This window comes from Macaca nemestrina, chromosome 8 (genome assembly GCF_043159975.1).
Source record: "Macaca nemestrina isolate mMacNem1 chromosome 8, mMacNem.hap1, whole genome shotgun sequence".
NCBI classification, from domain to species: domain Eukaryota; kingdom Metazoa; phylum Chordata; class Mammalia; order Primates; family Cercopithecidae; genus Macaca; species Macaca nemestrina.
In genome coordinates, this window is record NC_092132.1 from 154,219,958 (window position 1) to 154,240,639 (window position 20,682).

The 20,682-nt window shown below is 48.1% G+C and overlaps 1 long non-coding RNA gene across 9 annotated transcripts in view; it reads right to left on the bottom strand.

The window, feature by feature from the left end:
- The window catches only part of LOC139355961 (uncharacterized), a 190,863-nt gene that overhangs the window by 89,793 nt on the left and 80,388 nt on the right, over positions 1 to 20,682 (bottom strand). For 7 of the 9 annotated variants that reach the window (XR_011607339.1, XR_011607341.1, XR_011607343.1 and 4 more), the window contains exons 2-3: positions 9,463 to 9,598; positions 9,221 to 9,367 (exon numbers count right to left, since the gene is read on the bottom strand). This is a non-coding gene — a long non-coding RNA (uncharacterized lncRNA). Of the gene's footprint in view, positions 1 to 9,220; positions 9,368 to 9,462; positions 9,599 to 9,686; positions 14,788 to 20,682 lie in introns of those variants that run through there. The other 2 variants (XR_011607338.1, XR_011607336.1) reach the window with 2 other exon arrangements.

Genomic DNA, 20,682 nt, shown 5'->3' on the forward strand with positions numbered 1-20,682 from the left:
CTAGGAGGGCTCAGGCATAAGAATCACCTGAACCTGGGAAGTAGAGGTTGCAGTGAACGGACATCGTACTACTGTGCTCCACCCTTCCAGCCTGTGTGACAGATCAAGATTCTAGTAAAAAAAATAAAAGGTCAAGATGAAAACTGATTGCCAAGGTCCATGTTCCATATACTTCAAACATAAAGTTCATTAGCTGGTACTTGATCAAGTTGTTGATTTCTTCATTACAATCTTGTATATCCTTCTAACACAGCTCAAAATATTTACATTTGAGCACACCTCGAGTATAACAAAAAATAAAGTGCCTATATTTCATAAATGAGCAAGTTCCAGTAAGACTGCATCCTGCTCTAGTTAATCCTTTGACAACGTAAAACTGAGCCTTCCTGACACAGCACTGACACATGGTACAAGAATAATGACCTCCAATTAAATCGCTAGATTTAGAGAACACATAAATATAGTTTATCACTAATTCACTAGCGATTAGCAAGATTTTAAAGGAAGAAAAAGTATCAGGACTGTAACTAGGAATAAAGGCAAGAAGAAACACGAGAAATTAGTCACGTTTAAATCAATACCCTTTCTGTGGGGCCGTAATAAAGTATACACAACAGGTGTGTAAGCTGTCATGCTAAGCTGTCACCAAGCTCTCTATGAAGGTGGTAAGAGCGTCCCAAGTCACAGAGCCTCATATTCCTATTTAAACGCTACACAGCCAACACCACACTCGGCACGCAGTGAGAACTCCGAAAGCTCAGAGGAACGCATGATGGGATGAAGGGCCCCAGCCCTGCCATCACCCTGCTGCTTATTAAAAATATAAAACAAACCCCTGCCTTCAAGGTGCCCAGATCTAACTAGTACAAGGTTTTGCTTTTAACAAGTTAACTACGAATGATGAAGACTCTCAACAGCTGTGCGAAATGTAAGGCAACCTCATAAGAGGAACTTGGCTGAGACTAAACCCAGAGATGGTTTTTTTAACCACAGAAGAGGAAAGAACTGAAGAACCTTACAGAAAGTTGACAGCAATTTCTGTTTCTCTATGGTAGAACCTGGAATTTACCTTTGAGACAGACTGCCCTTCTGTTCTGAAAAATCAGATTATTCTTGCAATCCTCCATCAGGACTGAAATTCCCAAAGACATGGAAAACCAAGTACTAATTTTAACCCCCCCCAAAAAAAACTACCTACGATCTTAGATGTGAGATTTAGTATTCTCAAATTCCAAATTTGGAAATATTTTGCACAAAGTCCTTATTTTCCCTGTTTACTTGAAAGCTCTCTATTCTTTCGTCCTAAACATCTTCTTTCTCATCCTTCCAAACAGTATCTGAAGATGAACTTACATATCATTTTCAATGTTAACAAAGAAGATACTACATTTGTCATGAACTGTTTATATTCACAACTCTAGGAGAGATTTTGCTACATCGTGAGGAATAACACGAGGCAGTAAATACGCCACGAATAAAGAACAGTAGAAAGTGGACACATTTCCTGATGAGTGCCGATTTCTCATTGAGCTGCTGACAAAGTTATAATACAGAAAGCTAGACAGCTGCTATGTTAGTTCTACCTCACTTAAGTGACCGAGTCATTGTTGTTTCGGTTCCCTTTCTCGTCATGGGATGAGACACACCTCACAGAGCTGTTTATGATTTCAGGAACACACACATCAATGAAGTGACTATTCCTAAATCGTTGCAAAGGATATAGCAACCTGCCAAATTTCAACTAGGTTGCAACAAACAACTGTTTTCATCCTACACTCTCCGGTGCCAGCGAGATGGTGTGTTCTTGGATCCCTGCGGGAGCCCTATTCCTGGTGCCATAGAGCACACACACATTTACATCCACATAGTGTATGTATATGGTACACTGTAACACGTGTACCTGCATAGAGCGTACACAAATCCGAATACGTGGAGTGTACATAAGTGCACTACATGCGTACAGAGTGCACACACATCCAGATCCATGTGGTGTCCATGCATAGAGTGTACACACATCCAAATATAGTGTACAAACAAGTTCACTACGTGTGTAAAAGCATAGAGCATACACACATCCATATAGCAAATGTACATAGGTATGCTAACACGTATGCGCATGCATAGCACGTACACCCATCTGTATGCATACAGCGTACACAGGTATACTATAACCTGTATGTACATGCATATGGCATACACATGCACATCCGTATGTACATAGGTATGCTATTTGCTATATGTATACACGTGCGTATAGCATACACTTTTTTTTTTTTTTTTTTTTTTTGAGACGGAGTCTCGCTCTGTCATCCAGGCTGGAGTGCGGTGGCCGGATCTCAGCTCACTGCAAGCTCCGCCTCCCGGGTTCACGCCATTCTCCTGCCTCAGCCTCCCGAGTAGCTGGGACTATAGGCGCCTGCCACCTCGCCCGGCTAGTTTTTTGTATTTTTTTAGTAGAGACGGGGTTTCACCGTGTTAGCCAGGATGGTCTCGATCTCCTGACCTCGTGATCCGCCCGTCTCGGCCTCCCAAAGTGCTGGGATTACAGGCGTGAGCCACCGCGCCCGGCCAATAGCATACACTCTTATCCAATGTACGTAGGTGCACTACAGCATGCATACACATGCGCAGTGTACACATATGCACATGTATACAACGTACATCAGTACACTAACGTATAAAGCGTATACACATATGCAACAGTGTACATACATATGCAGCATGTATATGTATTAGTGTGTACATATCCAGAAGTTTCTTCAGTGTGCATAGTGTACATGCATGCTTGTGTGCACATAAGTATATATACATCTGCAGAAATAATGTGCACATACCCACATGGTGTACGTACACAGCCATGTATATGGCATTAAATACATGCATGTATGTACACATGCAGAACAGATAGGTGTCCAAGTAGTGTGCATATAACCAAAGTGACCATAGATACACACATATACACATGTACATGCATGCCTACAGCATGCACGTGTGTAGGACACAAAGGTAGTGTACATACCTATACATTGTAAATACATGCACAGTGGAAATACACGTAGTATGTGTACACCACATACACACATGTACATTTATAGAGTACACATATACCGAGACCCAGAACGGGTCATGAGTATTAACACGGCGCAAACGCTTCCAGTTCTACCTAAGTGAATTTTTTTCAAACTATAATAGAACTCATATAAAAAGGGTTTTAAGGAAATCAATACAGCTAGTGACAAAAACAGTGGGAAGGGCACAACCACTTTCCCTCAGAGTTCTGGGCCTGACCGTGGAAGTTCAGAGGTTTCCTAATGCAGTACACGTCAGAACTGACTCACAATGAAGCACTTCTTAAAAATTAAAAATGTGTCCTCATGTTTTGGCCTTTGAGACAAAGCCTCTTAGTTAATCGAGTTCTGACTGAATTTTACTCACAGTACTCTGGCAGATTCTTCATTTTCTGGTGAGACAGACGAATGTCCCAGGGTGAGGGCAATGCCAGCCCTTTCAGGGTCAGCTTTTCGAGGAGCGATGTCTGGCAGAACACAATCCAACACCATAGTAGGATCCCCCACCCAGCCACTTAGACGTTTTCGGGGACTTACTCTGTCTCCTTGTTTCCCTTTCTTGAATTCAGCTGGGCGGGGGGGGAACTCAAAAAAATCAAAACCAAAAACAAACAGCCCATGTGTTTGTGTGTCTGAAAAGTGAATACATCCACATCCAACTTTCTAAATGAGACACGGCAGGTATGATGGTCACTGAACAGTGGTCACTGTTGACAAAATACAAAGTCTTCTGCAAACATGAACGAGTTCCTAGGAATACAAAAGTCAAGGGAATTTACTTCACATATTAAAGCTGTCAAGGGTGCTCATCAAAAATGTACTTAGAGGTTTCCCTTTAAAGATATTTTTGAAGATTTTTAAGTTGCAATACTTAAAAGCCTCTGGGAAAAGAAAGGATACAGGTATCTGGAAGATTTATACTAAATGATTTTCATGTCTTTTTGATAAAGTTAAATAAGGTCAGCCTTGAAGTAATGGGTTCCACTACTCTGAGGCTGTGGATGGAATCCACACCACCACCAGACAATTGAATGAACAGCAAGGCTGCACACACAGGACACAGGCAGTGAGCCAGCCTGACTAGTTGTCAGCTTCTGGGTCAGTTCTACCCAGTTCTGGCCAGGCCCCACTGGAGATGAAAACATGCCCTTTAGAAGCCTTCAAACCCCACCTTTCAAAATCTAATCCTCTTCAACTGAGGCCCAAGTCCAAAAATCTACTGACATCTTAGCACCTGTTAGGCCAGCTGTCCCCCAGCCTTTTTGGCACCAGGGATGGGTTTCATGGAAGACAATTTTTCTGGGGGGTGGTTTTGAATTGCAACTGTTCCACCTCAGGTCAGGCAGCGGATCCTCATAAGGAGCACCTCCGAGATCCCTCACATGCAGTTTACGATAGGGTCCCAGCGCCTAGGAGAACACACAGCTTAAGATAGGGTCCCAGAACCCAGGAGAACACGCGGCTTACAAGAGGGTCCCAGCGCCTAGGAGAACACGCGGCTTATGATAGGGTCCCAGAACCCAGGAGAACATGCGGCTTACGAGAGGGTCCCCGCGCCTAGGAGAACAGGTATTAAATGAGTTGGCAAAGCCAAAATCCACCGGATCTACCCCTCCAAAACAAACATACACCACTGCCCAATATTGATGTGAGCCAAAAACATGGAAGTCCTGAGGGCCCACACTGACCACAGCCAGATGCCACTTCTGAAAGAACCAAGCACGTGCCTAAAGATCACCCGTGATGACCCAGGAGAGCAGCTTTGAGCAGAGACAAAGGTGAAGGAGAGGCACATGGGCCAGGGTGCTGGGTGTGCCCGTCTTTGTGACCTCACTGAGATTGCTGACCTCTGGCCCTTGGTGTCCATCCTATGGAGGAGGTAGCCCCCAAATCCCTGCCTCCCTTCAGCACTGACTGAGGCGGTCCTGAAGTCTCCCCAGGGCTGAGACTGCTTCTAATTCCTGTTAGCTGCACACCCACATAAAAAACAAAAAAACAAAATATCAAGTATGCAGACAGGAAAATAAAAATATGTGAATCTTCCCTCATTCAACAGGCATTTAAAGAGTAACAGGAAAATTGTGATAGTCTTTAAACAACCACCAGCTATCACGTCGTGTTGAAATGTTTTAGCTAATCAGGAACCTGTGTGTTCCGGAAATCAGTTGACAGGTCCCAAATAACCTCGGAGCTTACGACCTGACCCCCACTCACGTGCATCACCTCTCCAGAGGAACGTGTCCTGGACACCTTTCAAATGGTGAGGAAGAGGAAGAAAGGTAGCTTTCCCTCAACCCCACAAAACACGCTCGACCCGAGGAGCCCGGAGAACAGCAACGTTTGTTTAGATGCTTTCCCACTGACCTTATCAGAGCAAACGTTCCCATCCCACACCTCCCAGTGTTTAACTCTCCCTGGGATACCAGCAGCCGTCAACCCTCAACAAGCTGGAAACAGAGGCCAAGCTGACAGGAGGCCTCTCTCCATTCCCTACTGAATTCGCTCAGGACACGGATGTTCCCAAACACATACGGCCCCGAGTATTCCACACTTGGAGAACATTCAAGCAACAAAAGCTGCAAAGACGTTCCCCTAAAGAGAAACTCAGTTTCTAACTTCCCTTAAGGAAAAATATGAGACCCAGAACTTTCCAGAAAATCACATGTGGGAGGAAGCCACTCACCTCTGGCACTTCCTAAACCTGCCTTCCCGCAGGTGCTCAGGGATGTCCCCGCGACAGCCCCGTCCACCCAGGACAGCAGCAGGGCTCAGGCAGCCAGCACCTGGGCAGCTGGCGAAGCAACCCCAGGGTGAAAACACCATCCCAGGCACCACTTCCCGGAGCCCCTCAGCAAGAAAAACAGAGGTGGGACAGAACCGAGGGCTGATTCGAGGCTGGGGAGCCACAGACCCGCACAGCTCAATCATCAGACATGCTCTTCTGTGGACAGAGCCCAGCCCAGGGAGAGGCCAGCACAGAGACTCTCGTGCCGGCTCCACGGGCCAGCGTCCTCCAGGGCTGCAAGTTTGTGATCACAGCTTCAGAATTTGGTTCCAGAATCTTCCGGAATCAAACACGGACCAAACTGTAAAGCTGCCAGGACAGCAGGGCCCAGGAGCAGGCTCAGGGGAGGACCACGTAGAAACCCCACGTGTCCATGCTTACTCCACACATGCCACCCCTTCACCCAATACTATACACGCAAACGCATGTATGCACTCCATACACACCCTCAAATACACTCACTAAATATGATGCGTGTACACACTCCACACACACCGACAAATACATGCAACACACATGAACATGCTCACTGCAGCCACACCTGCTAAATACGCTCACCACACATGCACAAACGTGACACACCTGCACACTCATTCCAGACATCACTTCCCTCACCAAGTACACAGGTACACACACCCCCAAGTCGAGAACCTGCAGACTCCACAAGCTTTGGTTTCCCCCACTGTTTCTCTCATCACATGAGATCCACACACAGGTGTCGTTTACTGACATCTAACACCCGGGGAGGCCCTTAGACAGAACTGCAGTCACAAGTCGGCTACATTCAGGCATTCATCACCAGTCTCCTGAAGCCACCTCCTGTCCCCACGGGGAGGGAGGCCGAGACCGGAGACGTCACTGGGCTTACATATCCCCAGGCTGGCAACGCAACGAAATGAGGAGGGCTTGGCCACGGCCCTGGAGGGAGATGCGTACTGGGCTCAGGTATGCGGAACATGAGTCCTCATTTCCATACCGTGTCACCTACGACAGCGTCAGGTGAAAGCCAGTGGTTTGGCATTCCTGGGATAGACAGTCCTGGAATTACAAGCAAAACTTTTTACTCCTCCCCTCTGAACACATGAGGTCCATGGTCCCCTCACATCTAACACTGGGAATCCGAATCGGTGACTCCTTGTCCACCTGAGGACCACCCAAGAGGATCCACACACCTGCTACAACAGCAGCACCGCACCTGGTCTGCAGGGGAGCAAAGCAAATCCCCCATTTATGAATAACACTGGATTACCCCGACACTGGCAGCCTGCAGTGTGTATATCGTCAAGCCCCCACATCTGCGCCACCTGCAAGAGGAACACAAGCCCTTAGTCCAGGGCTCTCAGGACAGCCTGTGAGGAGGATGCTAGCACCCTTCTCATCTCCCAGCGGAGAGGAGAGAAGGCCAGGGTCAGGACTGGTGTATCAGGAGGGTCGGGGTTCAAACCCCATCTGCCTCACAAAGCAGCCCTTCCCGTTCAAGTGACTTCTATCATCAGCCTTAAAATGTACCACAGTTACCAGCAATTCTGAGTGCTGTTCCTTGGGACGTCATAAGCAAACATTTTGTTAGAAAGATTTTGCCAAATCTGCTTTCAGAATCCTATGTTATGAAATGACTAATGAAAATTTGAGCTATGAAATAAAGCACATAGTTAAATGAATCCCAAAATGACTATCGCAAAGGAAGCTTTAACTTGAAGTGAAAAATATCCTCTAAATGACATCAGCCAGAATTATCTTCAATCATTACTGATCCCATAACGCTTCAGGAATTACACAGCATCATCTCAGATATGAACTTAAAACCATTAGCTGAATGCACATTTCAGCACAACCAAAGTTCTGCTATAATAGGCAGCACAGGCGTCTCTGGAGAGGATTTTAATTGGGACTACAAACGATGTGCACGATCGTGGTAAGAGGTTTCATGCTGGCTGTTCTCCAAGGTGCGACACAGAGAAACATCACTAACCTCAAAGACACCTGCTGCTTTGTAATGAGATGAGAGACGATGTGGATGGACTACTGTAAATATTTGGAAAAGGAGAAACAATGCAAGGAAAGAATCGTATCAGGTTCCCTTTACATTCTTAGAAAAAAACGATTTTTCTTTTGGGATGATTTAAAAAGAAAATGACATTTCTGGATTTTTTTTTTTTTTTTTTTTTTTTTTTTTTTTTTTTTTTACTTTTCTTTCTGAGACTGGGTCTTGGCTCTGTGCCAAGATTGGAGTACAGTGGAGCAATCGCAGCTCACTGTAGCCTTAAGTGATCTTCCCACCTCAACCTCCAGAGTAGCAGGGACCACAGGCGCGCACCACCACACTCAGCTAACTTTTCTGTTATACAGATGGAGTCTTGCTATGTTGTCCAGGCTGGTCTTGAACCCCTTGGCCTCAAGTGATCCTCCTGCCTTGACCTCCCAAAGATTTAGCCTAAGCGACCATGTCTTATCGGAAAATAGACATTAGAGCAAATGCATTTCTGTAAGATTTTCTACCTCTTTTCACTGGGGAAAAAGGTAACTTTCCTCCAAGGGTCGGAGACAAAGCCGTTACTGCAGACAAAAGCGCTGTGCATCCCGGGAACCACTACACCACGAGGCACGGCCGTGCACCCTGGATGCAGGAGTAACACACGAGGCTAGCACAGGCAGATGCTGGCCCTCTCCAGAAGTAGGCCTATCCTTCCTCCTCTCCTCAGCCCCCTCTCCCTTCAGGCCTCAGTGGCTGCTGACAGGGGAGAGGCCACAACTAGAGGAGGCTCTCAACTCCACCAGCGACAGGAGCCCCGGACGCTGGGGACTCAACTGCTGCCCTCTGCGCCCACCTCCTTAAGGTCCAGCCTTCTCAGGAGCCAGGCGTGGCCACTTTGACCCTCTTTCCCTTCTGTGGCTCCTACAAAAATCAGTTCAGCGAGCCCAGGCTGCCTCACACTCCAGGGACACCCGGCACAGGCCCCCTCCATGACCTTATCCAAGCTCCTGGGGCCAGAAGGGTCTTGCAATATTTCACTTTCCAGTTGAGCATCCCCAGCCTGAAATCCAAATTGCTCCGAAAAGCATTTCCTTCGAGTGTCATGAGGAAGCTCGGAATGTTTCAGGTTTTGGAGCATTTTGGAGTAGGGACTCTCAGCCTTAATTTGAACCTCTTCAAGGAAGCCACACACTGAAGTTCCCGATGTCCACCCTACACAATCCCAGCACACCCTCTAAAGTCCTCAGCAACAGATTTTCTTTCTTCAAAAATAACCACAAGTCACAAACTCACACGCAATCACAGAAGGGGGTTGTGGACACCCGCACAGATGATGAAATTTAACTGTCACATTTTCACCTGAGTAATTTAAAGTCATTCCTCAAAACACACCTGTTTTACTGAGTTGCATTTAAAGGTGAACACACACAAATCATTTCAGGGAAACAAACGTCACTTTGGGCTGCGTGTGGTTTCTTGACTCCCATGAATAACTCCGTTCACCCCCACTTCTGGATAAGGGAGACGATGCAAAGAAATCTGTTAAAACAAAGACATGAAAACAAGTTTAAGAAGGGTTTGAAAGGTTCCTCCTGTACCCCTGGAGGGAAGACGAGGACACTTGGAAAACTCACGGGGGACAGGAGCACAGCCTCCTCGGTGTGTCATGGACGCCGCCTCGCCAAGGGGAGAGGATGATGCCTGGAAGGCTCACAGGGGTGGGAGCACAGCCTCCTCAGTGCTTTCTACACTCAGCAGCTTCAGAAATTCCTGCAGAAGCAGAACACATCATGAGAACTGAGACTGGATCACCCCAAAGAAAGGGGACGAGGGGTCAAAAAAAGCATTCGATCATTACCAAGGAGCGCGGGCATGAAGCCGCTTCAAAGACCGTGTGAGAAGTCACTCATAGGCGTTTCAGAAAATAAGGGTAGCGCGAGATTGCTCGATCAGCTCAAACAGGCTGCCGTCCCTCAGGCCATGAAGTCCCTGAGATGAGCCTTTCACTGAGCAGAAGTCACTCGCATCTCTGCCAGAGAAAGTACTACAAGCCGACATATAACCTCATGAAACCTGGGCTTCAGCCGGTCGACAATAGTGAGTCTGACATGGTACATCCCTCCAGATGGTTAAAGACCCCAGGGGTTCATCGGACAATCTCAAAGGGCTGTGTCTGTCCAGCCCCTTTTCCAAGTTCTGGATGATTTTTCCTAATGTACTATAAGCAACATGTTCCAGTAGAGACGTCATTAACTGACTCTGGGTCCTCTTAATTTTGAGATTAGAAACACACTTGGCCAGGCACGGTGGCTCATGCCTGTGATCTCAGTACTTTGGGAGGCTGAGGCAGCTGGACTGCTTAAGTCCAGGAGTTTGAGTCCAGCCTGGGCAACATTGCAAAACTCCATCTCTACAAAAAATACAAAAATAAATCAGGCATGGGGGACACGGGGAACATGTGTCTGTGGGTCCTGGCTACTCAGGAGACTGAGGCAGGAGGATCGCTTGAGCCTGGGAGGTTGAGGCTGTAGTAAGCTGTGCTCACACCACTGCCTGGGCAACAAAAAGGTTGTTTTTTTTTTTTTTTTTTTTTTTTTTTGCCTGTCTCAAAAAAACCAGAGAATAAGAATTATATACCTGACTAGCCCAAAATAAGAGTCCTTGTGGAACAACCTGAAACACAGCTGCAAATTCTGGCAGGGCCTCCCCTGGCTTGATTTGTGGTGAGTGTAGGACCGCTTTGAAGGATAGGACCCCAGGCACCTTCCGAGACTAGACCTTACAGTACAACTTCCCTTCGCTGGACGGAACACTGGCCTTGGAGCCTGGGACACCCTGGGGCAGTGCCACCATCCCGAGGCCGCCATGGCACAAGCAGGCCCTACTATCATTAAGCCTGGGACATCCTGGGGCAGTGCCACCAACCCGAGGCCACTGTGACACAAGGGGGCCCTGGTGCCACCGAGAGGCTGCACAGCAGGTCCAAGCCCAGGCCAGGAGTGAAGAGGCTCCACATCCTTTTGATCCCTCCAGCTGAGTCCACAGATGTCTTGGAGCAGAAATGCATCACCCTCAATGTCCACGGGTAAGTTTTTGGACACAGAATCTGGAAGCATAAAAGATGGTTCTGGGCTGGTTGGTTGCCGGCTCGGATCTGTCCTCTTTCCACACAAAACCTGGCTCACACCAAGCAGCGTCTAAGTCCTGGAAGACCTGCTAAACACAAGTGCAGTTACAAAGCGGAGAAACTGGAGGGGGCTGGGCTGTGCTCCAGTGGCACCAGCGTTTCTCAGGAAGACCCCGGGCATTACAGGGTCCAGGGCAAGGGCTTCCTGGGATCCAGGACATGGAACAAGAACCCATTTCCCGGTCCTGTTGAATATGAATCGGCTAAGGGCCGATTCCCTTGGAGGACTGAGCACCGCCCCACAACACCTTGGTATGGGTATGTTATTACATACGTTGGTATGGGTATGTTATTACCCATACCAAGGTAATAACAAGCCCGTTACCAGCAGGAGGCTGGTGATGAAGACATGAGGGCCAGATGAGCATGAGGGATCCTGACAGATCATCCCTGGCACCGAGCAAGGGGCGGACAGTACCCACTGTTCCTGATGCATCAGCCCTGGCACTGAGCGAGGGGTGGCAGCACGGCCTGTGCCCCTGCAGATGCAGAGGTATGTGAGGGGGGTGCAGGCTGGGCTTGGAGGCTAACTCAACCACCTGCGTTTGCACTTCCGTTCCTCACGGCAGGGAGGCGAGGCACAGGCAGCATTAGGGCTCACCTTGGCCCCGGGCTGCACTTTTTTCTGCTTATGAGTCGTGCTCGCTTTACATGGACAGGCATAGCTATAATAACGGTTCCCTGATTATTTCGCTGCCTACATAAAGGGCTTTCAGAACTCACTTCCATCCTTAGGAAAGGCGGCCAACACCAGGCTGTCTCCCTTAAGATGCCATGTCTCATATGGGGAAAAAAAAAATCAAGAGAAATCAAATAAAGGCCATAAAATACATCAGTTTCAACACTAAAATTTAATAGTACGCTTTAAATTGAAGATGAGTCAAGTCACATTTCCAAACCTCTGAAAGCACGGTTACTGGGAGGGAATGGTTTGCAACACACAAACGCAGCTCTGTAGAAGTGCCCAGGCTGCATGAAGGCTCAAACGTCAGTGCAAGGAGAAAGTCTGAACAAACGCTCTCCTGCCCTGCTGCTGTCCTCTTCCAAAACACACTGTTTATCTGTCAGTTTAGAACAAGGCCTAGGGAGGTGGGAGGCAGGCCTGGGAGGGTCACCTAGCATCCAAGCTCCTCACCCACACAACTGCACGAGGCTGAGCTGAACAGTACACACAAACACGACTAATTCTCCCCAAAAAGAAGACGGAAGGCAGCACACTGCCATGCCAGGCACCCTGCAGATGAGAAGATTGAGGGGAGCCAGAGGTACCTTTAATCTTGCTTGCATGGTGGAGGGAGAGGAATAATGCCACTCACTTGAGTGTTGCACAATTCTTTCTAGCACTGAGTGGCAGAAAACAAAAATTATAGATGCTTCCTCAGATAAATGTTTCTGAAGAACTGAACATAAATTACGTTCAGGAAATAGCATTATGAATGCCTCAAGTGCTTCTGTTTTCAATAATCCCAGAGTAATTCTATAAACCCGGGAATCAGTCTCACCCAACTCCAGGATCACCGCCCAGGTGACGTGGGCACACACATATCCTGAAGCTCCAATGCTCAACTAAAGTGGGGCGAGTGAAAATGATCCTGGGTATAATTTACACGGACACAGGAAGGTGGCTGAGCCCCAAACCCCTAAACCAGGAAGACCAGTGTCCTTCAGGGGCCTCACCTCTGTCCTTTCGCAGCCTCTGGGAACCACCACTCTGCTCTCTACTGACACAAACGCCCCTCCAAGGTACAACCAGGAAGATCATCATTCAAAACTGAGGAACGTGGCAGAACAAAGCTGTCAGGAGATTTTAATCACCAACACCACTTGTTACATGACCCAAAGATGATTAAAATCCCAGGCCCCTCAAGACTGAATGCTATCTATACTTAAATGCATTTCATCAGCATATTGGGGGGTTATTCCTTTGTTTTGCTGCAAATATATCCAACTGCTGTAAAAGGAAAAGGCAATTTGTTAACGAAGCTTCTTGGAGTGTCTCAACAGGCCTCGAGGTAGCATAAAAGGCAGGACTTCCTGGCAGAAACGCTCAGCTCTGAGGTCAGGTGGAGTTCTTGAGCACCAACCAAGGCAAAATAAGGTCGAAGACCACACTACACTTTCCTCAATCACATCTTCATTCCACCTTTCCTTCTATTTCTCACGACTTCACTGGGAGAAATTGTGCTGAAAGAAAATGGAAACACAGACATACATAGGAGACCCTACGGAAGCTGAGAATGGGTGCAGCCATCACAGTCCGAATGTCCTTTCAGGGCCATCTGACCTGACTGGGATCCAAGTATCCGAGGGCAGGATTGTATGTCAGACCCGTGAAGCCAAGATTACAGCCACTGAACGGCAGTTTTCCATCCCACGGAAACCGGCCTTGCTAGGGGCTTCCTCGGGGACCACCGACCTCAAGCCACCACCCGTCAACTACTTCAACTAACCTACATCATGGCAGAGGCCTCCCTAGGCAGACCAGCCCTGCCCAAGTCCTGCTTCATGGCAAACCCTCCAGACAAACGTCCTTGGCCTCCTCCGGGAGGCTGTGCTCGGAAGGTGCCCTCATTTACTTCTGTGGCTCTGAGACATTTAACTAGAGCCCAACACATTTCTTCCTGTTCACATAGTATTGAGTTAAAAGATTATTATGAGTAAACTTACACTAGGAAAAATACCATTTCAGGAGCCCCAGTGACCACAATGGAAATGTTTTTACCTTCCCTTACGTGACATCGGCAACGCCAGGTCCAGGAAACGTTCTGGATCTCAGATAATGGCGTATCCACTCATACTAAGTCTTGGTCTTGTTTCACAAGCTATCAAATGCTGCCCAGAAGCAGGAAAAACCTCACAACGTGGCAGGGAGGGGCGACCAGCGTGAGTTCTAAGGCCAGACCACCTGGGTCTGCTGACAGCGTGGTGAGGGGCAAGCAGTGCAGGGTCTGAGGCCAGACCGCCCGGGTCCCACTGACAGTGTGGCTTTAGGAGTTTCCTAAACCCTCTGCTCTTCAAGTTTCATGTCAGAAAAATGCAGTGATAACCGTGTCCACCTCGTTTAAATATATATATACACACACACACACATATATATATATTCATACATACACACACACGCACATATATATACTCCAAAACTACAGCCCTATAAAGGTCATTAATCCTAGTTATCCTCAAGGCATTGAGCGATCAATAATGAGCCATCCCCCTGCTGCTGACCTGCCTCAGCCCCACCCTCTGGAAACCCCGCATCCACACCAGCCACACAGGATGAGGCCGAGGAAAGAGCAGGAGTGTGTCTTGGGAACTTAAACTCTGGAAGCTGAGTTAAATCAGTGCCGCTCAAATCCTGTCACTAACTATCTTGTCAAATTGGGAGATTCCATCTCTGGGGATCTTGAAAGAACCTGAGGCTCTACATTGAGTGAGGTGAGCACTCATGCTGTAATGAGACGGCAGGGAAAGCAACCGAATCTGGGGTCGCAGCTGCCTGAGGCTTGGGTCCCACCGGGAAAGTGGCACCAGGGCCCTCAGGACAGTGGCGGAGGTCCCAGGAGGCAAGTCCCGGCGCAGAGACTCATGGACCCAAAGATTGCTCCAGGGCCAGGAGGGGCTGCTGCGCTGACAGCCACGAGGCAGGCAGCCTTCGAGCTCCTCCAGCTGCCATCCTGCAGGCAGGGAGGACAGTGCCCAGACCACCCCGGGGCTCCCCCCAGCCTGCCAGGCTGGTACTCTTACTCTGACAAGAGTCCCCATGTTCCAAGCTAGGTTGAAACAGTGCCTCAGGTCTCGGGGCGCATGCACCCCCCTGCAGGGCGACTCCTACCCAACACCTGGGGATGGCTATTCCCACACATCCCCAACTCACAGCAAAACTTAAAAATGAAAGTCGGAAGATACAGCCAGGAAACCAATGCTCAAGAAGGAACTCCAGGGTGACTCTTCCTAGAGCTATTGCTACTGAACATCTTTAAAAACATTTCCAGGGTGACTTCCTAGAGCAATTGCTGTTGAAAATCTTTAAAATTCTTCATTTCAAAATTAGCTTTTATTACACTGTCTTCCCTATTCTACCAAGATTCTAGAAAACAAAACCATTACAATTTCCAATTCTATCTTATAGCAAGTTAGAAATACACATGTTTCCTCAAAGGATTCTACGTGTTTCCTTGGCAATATCCTTTCCATGCCCCATGCTACTGCCCGCAACAGGGAAGGCTTTTCCAACCCAACCCAACCCAACCCAACCCAACCCAACCCAACCCAAGGGCCCTGAGACAGGCCCCTAACGAATCGTCTACAAACTCTTGAGACAGGCTTGCCCTGACAAATCATCTGCAAACTCCATCTTCCATTAAAAACAGTACCAAAAATGAGCATATTACCACTTTTTAAAAATTACTGTAAAGTGGACAGTGTTCAGTTCTGTGAATTTCGGCACAAATATTCCCATAATCGTCATCACACAAGCAGAACAGTCCAACAGCCCCAAACCCACTCACGGGGCCTCATAACCATACCCTCCCATTCTCAGCAACCACCCTCTCCGTGTCCTCCCATCCCCCGGGTCTATCTTTTGCGAGTGTTGTCGCAAAACACTCGCAAAATCACGATTTCCTGGGCATTGTGCTTGGAGGTGCACCCGGGGTGTCCTGTGATCAACAGCCAGGCCTCGGGGCTGCTGGGTATTTATTATTCCACGTATGGCTGTGGCACATTGTAACCTGTTTTGGGCAACTATAGACAGCGCTATTAACATCTGGGCAGAGTTTTTCTTAAACATCAGATTCTGTTTCCCTAGGGTAAATACCTAGGATTGGGGACACCGGGCCCCACGTTTGTGTGAGTTCAGTTTTGTAAGAAACTGCCAAGCTGTCTGCACCGTGCTGAACCCCAGCATCGCACAGGAGTCCCGACTGCCTGTCCTCACCAGCACCTGGGGCTGTCGGAAGACCTTAGTCAGGCGGCTCCAGCAGGGGTGTGAACAAATTCACTGCGGCTTCGGTGCACATCTCGGTGCAACCAGTCACGCTGAAGGTCATTTCAGATGCTTTCGGGCCATCCCCTAGTCCTTCTCAGCAAAGCATCTGTTCAGGTCCCTTCCGCTTTTAAGTCAGGTGGTTTGTTCTCTGTCATGAGCCGTGGGAGTCCTGTGCATTCTGGATACGAGTCCTTTGCCGGCTGCATGGTTCATAGATATCTTCTCCCCATCTATCGAAAATGTGTCTCTTCAATTCCCTAGGGGTGTCTTTTATATTAGAAGTTTAATTTTGACGAGTCTTACCTACTTGTTTTCTTCCTTGATTATGGATCATGGTATGACTAAGAGCTCTCACCCTAAGTCTCCACAATTTCCCTTTCTTTTGTAGTTTGGTATTTTACATTCAGGGCTATGGTCCACCTTAATTTTCATACAGGAATTTCTCCCTGTTTTCACTCTTTTGCATACGGCTGTCCCATAATTCCAGCACCATTTGTTGAAAAGACTCAAATTCCACTGAACTGCTTTTGTGTCTTTGGATCTGTTCTGGACTCCACTCTGTCAGCTGACCCGTGTGTCCATCCTGAGCATAATTTATGACTTTAGTGGCTGTCTCTGTGAAAAAAGTAACTGTCTGGAAGCAAAAACGACATTAAAAATGCTCTAAATAAGATTCTTCCAGTTGTCAGGAGAGCAAAGCCACTGCCCTAAGCAGAGGTGAGGCCTCAACAGCTCCCAGGCACAACCTTAACACACAATGGGGAAGGGAATTCATTTCAAGGGCCACAACATGAGACCAGCATAGCCATGAAAACTGCAATAATTTCACAACAGAATGAAATTCATAAAGAACTGCTGAGAAGCGTGTGATAAGTTACATAAATCACTGTTCCTTAAATTCTGACGGTTGACTAGAACAGATATAGCTTCACGGTACAGTTCAAACAGGAGAAAGGTAGGTAGGGGTGGTTTCCACACCACACAGGGCCTGCAGGAAAGGGACACTCTTCCTCTAAACGGGAGATCCCGGGAGTGATGTGATAAGCCATGGTGAGAGGCAAGGAACTGTGCAAGCCGGAGTCGCAGCCTTGGCCCCACCACGGAGCCTGTGTCCTTGAACGACGAGGCTCAAATGTCAGGCCGGGGCAACCGAGGCAGTTATCAGGGGACAAGAAAACGAGCGCACGGTGGAGGCAAAGGTCTGAAATTGCGCGGCAACTTCGAGTCAAGTGGGACAAACTGACTCAAAAATACAGGTTCCAAAAACCATCACAGAGAGCTGTTCCTCAGCTCTGGAAAGGCTAAGTGACTAATGCCCACACTGAGCATCTCCTCCCAGAGACGACCCTGGTGACCTAAGGGCCAGCTCCTCCGAACCCACGCCGAACCTCAGTGAGGAACTTTGTTGGTATCTTACGGCACATTGACATATTCCCTTAAAATCTGGTATTTCATCAACAATGCAGGCGCCAGCTTTGACTCATACACATTTCGATTAAACAAGATAATTTACACCCTGACCATGCCAGGTAAGAGGTTTACTACAATCTTTAAACAGAGCCAGAGGCTACAGTCTGCTCCTCCACAACACCATGTCTCTACAAGTTCGATGGGTTTTTACTTTCCATGTCTTCACTTGCCTAGTGCTAGAAAGCAGATTAAAAACAGAAGGAACCCAGAAACACTATTGAATGAGACTCAAATATCTTGCAGTCACCATCGTGATGAGTTGTTTATTAAACAGAAATGTTCTCCCCTGTAGAAAGCAGCACACATCAACACACACCGATAACTGTCACCAGCATTCCAGATCATCTTCCCTTCCATGGCCACAGTGCAGGGCAATGGACCACGCACACCTGCAGACCCACGGAAAGCGGGGTGACACAGCCGATTCTTGTAGCGAGCAAACCAGGGTGCACTCAAAGTGCATCTCTTTCCAGAGGGCCGCCACGGAAAGTTACACATTTATTCCACGAGTTAATGGCACTGCACCAAACATTTCTGTAAGATTCTCTTAGCAAGCTTTTCCTTCTGCCTAAAATGTCCTGACACAAACTGAAAAAGCTCTTGGAGCTGCCAAAGACTTCAGTATCCCCTTAACTATTGTCATGCACGCCCGTGTGAAGAGACCACCAAACAGGCTTTGTGAGCGCAACATGGCTGTTTATTTAACCTGGGTGCAGGCGGGCTGAGTCTGAAAAGAGTCAGCGAAGGGAGGTAAGTGTGGGGCCGTTTTATAGGATTTGGATAGGTAAAGGAAAATTACAGTCAAAGGGGGCTTGTTCTCTGGCGGGCAGGAGTGGGGTCACAAGGTGCTCAGTGGGGGAGATTTTTGAGCCAGGATGAGCCAGGAAAAGGAATTTCACCAAAAAAAAAAAAAAAAAAAAAAAAAAATCATCGCTTAAGGCAAGGACCGGCCATTTTCACTAATTTCTGGTAGAATGTTATCAGTTAAGTCCAGGCAGGGCATTTGCACTTTTGTGATTCTTCAGTTACTTCAGGCCATCTGGGCGTATATACGTGCAAGTCACAGGGGACGCTATGGCTTGGCTTGGGCTTGGGCTCGGACTCAGAGGCCTGACAGCTATAGTCTTTACTTTTAAGTTGTGGGGTAAGATCATATAATCCCCATCTAAGCTCCTGATGCTGTGTGTGGCATCTAGCAACAGCACGCTCCATTCCTGGGTTACATTTGACTCAAGAGTCCACAGTGAGAACGATTTCTGGTGAATGAAACACCAGGCAGTAGGGTGATTCCGCTGGGCAGCTCTTCACACACAACCCAGGAGCTGAGGGGAGCGGAAGAGGCCCACGCGCGTCCACCGTGCTCACGCCCCCTTGGAATGCGCCCCACTCCTAGAGACCCGGACCCAAGGGAAATATGACCTAAAAATAGGCAAACCCTCACTTTGGCAGAGGGACAGGGACTCGGGGCCACAACTTGACCTCAGAGCAACACAAGTGCAGACACAGCACCCCACGACACCCTCCCCACCCAAATTCAAGGAGGAAAATCAACCCCCTGCCCCCTTGCGGAAACCCCTGGCTGCTGGAGCAGACACCTGCCGGCGTGAGCAGCCTCTGCCGTCCCACATTCCGGGCTCAGCACCTGTGCCTCAGCCCTGGCACTGCTCGCCACACCCACAGGTGTGCCAGGAGGGGCATGTCCTAAGGTCTCCACTGCACCAAAGCCTGCAAGGCAAAGGGGCAGCTCCCTCCAGCAGGAGTCCAGAAGCACAGACTGCACCAGCGTCACAGCGTGAGAATTCTCCCCTCGGTCTCCGAGTCTCCAGTCTGTTGCCTGCCATGGTCTTCTGCCAACGGCAAGGCCCAAGCTGGGCGGCACGTTTGGTTCTCACCATTTCCCTTGTCAAGATCAGTACTGCAAATATATCCAATTCATCCTGACACTAAAAATGAAATAATCACCATCTCCATCACAAATGACGCAACCAGGTTTCCATTACCGGGGTGTCCCCCCCCCTCTATTTCGAGATGGAGTTTCTGCTCTGTCGCCCAAGATGGAGTGCAGTGGTGCGATCTTGGCTCACTGCAACCTCTGCCTCCCGGGTACAAGTGATTCTCCTGCCTCAGCCTCCCAAGTAGCTGGGATTACAGGTGCCTGCCACCATGCCCGGCTAATTTTCATATTTTCAGTACAGACGGGGTTTCACCATGTTGACCAGGCTGGTCTGGAACTCCTAACCTCAGGGGATCCTCCTGCCTCCTCCTCTCAAAGTGCTGGAATTACAGGCGTAAGGCACCACGCCCAACCATTACTGGTGTAATTTCTAAGCCACTCTCTCACACCCACTCCCATTTTTTTTTTCTTTTAAAGAACCAGCTTTATGGCTATATTTTTTCCCAGAGAACCAGTTACCCATTTCAAGTACAAATAAGACACGGTGTTTAAAAACCAAAAATGCCAATTTGCACAGAAGTCTCCAAATACCTAGTCGATTTGAGCCTTGAGAATAACATCAAGCTGTTGGCTGAATACAACTTCCCTTTCCATCTCTCTGCCTGTGAGTTAGACACAAGGACGAAGCCACGAGCTAGGGACATAAAGGCAGGAACCACCAAGGCAGCCGAGACTCCAAATAAAAGCTCGAAGGACCAACACAAATGCACCACACCCTGCACACCCTCCTCTCCTTCCTTTTCAGAATTTCCAGAGGATGAAACAGGGACCTCCTCAGACGTCCCATGGTGCAGGTGGCCAGAGTCGAAGGCGGCAGCAGCCTGAATGAGGTGACCAGGAAATCACATTTCACAGACAGAAATTCTCCATGTGCTTTACATCCTCTGTCTCTGAAGAACTATGCCAGTCTAACAGTCGCTAGAAAACCACCTTCAAGTATCATTTCCCATTTCAAGCAAAGAAAACAGTGGTGGGGCATGAGGGAAAAACATAGCCATGTGTTCTGGGGTATTAAACAAGGTTTTTTCTGTTATAAACATATAATTTTACATTCTCAGTTTTCTGTATAATTGATAGGCTTCCTAATTAGCAGACATAGTAATAAAAAGTGAATTCCAAGTGTAAGATCAGAGGACCCGTTCACATGGCTTCAGGTTCTGCTACTGGGTTTCAACTTAAGTAAATGGTTCTGTTCATTGGTAACAAGGCCTGAGAGTCTGTGCGTGAGTCTGTGTGGCTGTAATCAGGGTTCGTGTTGG